The sequence below is a fragment of the Rattus rattus genome, chromosome 6 (genome assembly GCF_011064425.1).
Source record: "Rattus rattus isolate New Zealand chromosome 6, Rrattus_CSIRO_v1, whole genome shotgun sequence".
Taxonomy (NCBI): domain Eukaryota; kingdom Metazoa; phylum Chordata; class Mammalia; order Rodentia; family Muridae; genus Rattus; species Rattus rattus.
Window position 1 is genome coordinate 45,387,824 of NC_046159.1, and position 3,218 is coordinate 45,391,041.

The 3,218-nt window shown below is 40.4% G+C and overlaps 1 pseudogene; it reads left to right on the forward strand.

Annotated features, from left to right (window-relative positions):
• The first annotated feature begins 1,801 nt into the window (after positions 1-1,801).
• On the forward strand, positions 1,802-2,801 carry LOC116904300 (annotated as a pseudogene).
• The last annotated feature ends 417 nt before the right edge of the window (positions 2,802-3,218 follow it).

A 3,218-nucleotide genomic window follows, 5' to 3' on the forward strand; every position in this document is an offset into this window, starting at 1 on the left:
ATTATTCTCAATGCAAACTGTAGAGATTTGTATGTATTACTATATGGCTTCTGATTTCAATTATACTTTAATTTGATATATTCATAGCATAACTTTGTATCCCTGAATTAATAATATGACTTCTGTTCCCCTTATCTCAAACCAGAGGGCTGGACATTTTGATCACGAGTGTCTCTTCTAGTGGTATCATTGTCACTCTGAATAATTAAATCACATTCCACATGTACAGCAATCTAATTGAAAGAGGATTCATTTGAAAATTCATTATGAAAATCAGAGCTAGGATGCCACTGTGTAACATGGAAAATAGCCACACAGAATAAAGCCTATGAGCTGAATATGAGAATCATTAAGATTAATACCAGTGAGATTTATTTTATGAGTTGTCCCTTGACAGTGGTTCTTAAATGAAAAGATATTGTTAACACTCTAGACCCAATTCAAGGCATAGTCAGCAAATAAAGAAATTAGCTTTCAGGAAAGAACCTGTTGTTTGTGACATTAACTCATAATCATTTATTTAATTAAAAATAACAACTCACTGCCATTTATAGCTAAGAACATAAGTTAAAGATGTATTTTAAAAAGTAACTATTTAAAATTGTACTATATATGAAAATACTTCAGTGTCTATATTTAATATTTCATTCATAGTAAATTAAAAAGGGAAATAAAATAAATGCTGATTACTCTTGTGAAGTACTGGGAACTTAGCCCCTTCCCTAATATTGTTACTCTAGAGTGGCCCACTTTTTATGAGATAATCTAAACATTCTATACAAGACACCTCAAGAAAAATAATCAGTCATTGGGGACACAAATGAACCATGTTTAGCTGTGACTTTCAGGAAAGCTTGTCCATTGTTATGACAAAAAGAAAATACTTCATGGGAAGGAATTCATCATTCCTCATGAGATCATGATACTGAAAGACAGGGAGATGTGGGTATAGAAGAATATTGATAAGAGTGGTCCTCCAAGGAACTCTGAACCCTTCAGCAACTCTGAGGAAAGGATAATGAGAAACAGCAGGCTAGCAAGGTCCCTGTTCCTGTTGTAGCAGATTTCTCCTACTTATCTTAAACATGCATCTACTTTCTCTTTTCATAAGGAGAATTTGCAAATTCTAATTCCATGTGGCCTTCCAGTTGAAGTATTGTATCTACTGTACTCCACATAGCTTGGTGTGGGACAGTGACTAATATGGCCTGTTCCTCTTCCCTATGAAGGAAATATAAGGGTGATGAAACTCTGAAGAGCCTAGATTACAACATTCTTTGAATAGTAAGAGATTTCCAAAATGTTTATCCATGGGAAACGGGAGGTCAGGTGACCTAAATGACAGGAAATAGAAGGGCCCGAACATGTCTGGAAGAGAAAAACAAGGAATAATAGCACTTACCAAATGGATAAATGGTCAAAGTCAAGATGGAAATAAAAACTTATGAGAAAATGCTAAAACTTAATACACAATAATGCTTCAAAGAAATGTATACCTACTACTAGTCCATGCTATATCCCAACAGACACACATTAGCCATTAAACACATTCCCAGAATAAATACATGGACCTAGGGATCTAGGAATGAATCAAAATTAATTCTAGTTCTTCAAAAACATGTATTTGTGTGTATACACATGTCTGACTGTGTATTTGTTAATATGTGTACTTGTCTATATGTCGGTGCAGGTGCATGTGCACCTTGATACATATGTATAGAGATACGTTGATAGTAGTGGCTGGCATCTTCCTTAATCACTCTGCACATTATCTTTTAAGAGTATTTAGTTAACTCACAAGTTGGCTGACCAATGCACAGGTCTCCAGGGCTTCTTGGTTTTCCACAGCTTTGGTGGGGGAACCGGCTCTGGGTTCACCTCCCTGCTGATGGAGCGGCTCTCTGTCGATTACAGAAAGAAGTCCAACCTGGAGTTCTCCATTTACCCAACCCACCAGATTTCTACTGCTGTGATTGAGCCAAGCAATTCCATCCTCACCACCCACACCACCCTGGAGCACTCTGATTATGCCTTCATGGTAGATAAGGAGGCCATCTATGACATCTGTCACAGAAACCTGGACATCAAGCGCCCAACCTACACTAACCTTAACTGCCTTATTAGCCGGATTGTGTCTTCCATCACTGCTTCCCTCAGATTTGGTGGGGCCCTAAATGTTGATCTGACAGAATTCCAGACCAGCCTCGTGCCCTAACCTCGCAATCCACTTCCCTCTGGCCACTTATGCCTCTGTCATTTCTGCTGAGAAAGCCTACCATGAGCAGCTTTCTGTAACAGAGATCACCAATGCCTGCTTTGAGCCAGCCAACCAGATGGTGAAATGTGACCCTTGCCATGGTAAATACGTGGCTTGCTGCTTGCTGTACCATGGTGATGTGGTTCCCAAAGATGTCAATGCTGCCATTGCCACCATCAAGACCAAGCGCAGCATCCAGCTTGTGGACTGGTGCCCCACTGGCTTCAAGGTTGGCATTAATTACCAATTTCCCACTGTGGTACCTGGTGGTGACCTGGCCAAGGTCCAGAGAGCTGTGTGTATGCTGAGCAACACCACAGTCATTGCTGAGGCCTGGGCTCGCCTATGTCACAAGTTTGATCTGATGTATGCCAAGGGTGCCTTTGCGCACTGGTATGTGGATGAGGGCATGGAGGAGGAGGAGTTCTCTGAGGGCCGTGAGGACATGGCTGCCCTACAGAAGGATTATGAGGAGGTTAGTATGGATTCTGTTGAAGGTGAGGGTCAGGAAGAAGCCCCTGTGTCATGTCAAACTCAAAACTAGCTACAGGCATTGATTCCTTTGTGCTGCTTCCATTCTGTGAGCGTGTCTTTTCCATGTGTATCTCTGAGTCTTCCATGATGTCTCAAAGTAAAAGCTTTAGGAAAAGAAAGAAAAAAAGACTAGTTGGTTTTGTGTAGGTGGGTGGATATGCATTCACACATGTATGCACATGAATGCAAGAGCCTATGGAGGTTAGAAGGCAGCATTAAATATCTTAGAACTTGATTTATATGTAGTTGTGGGTCATTAAGTGAGTGCTGGGAATTGAACCTGTGTCTTTTACAAGAGAAGTAAATGCTCTCCCAAGCCCTTTTCCACATTATTTTTTAAGACAGAGTCTCTCACTGACCCTGGAATTCGCTTAACAGTCTAGGCTAAATGGCCAGCAAGTCTTAGAAGGTTTTTTACCTGTCTCTA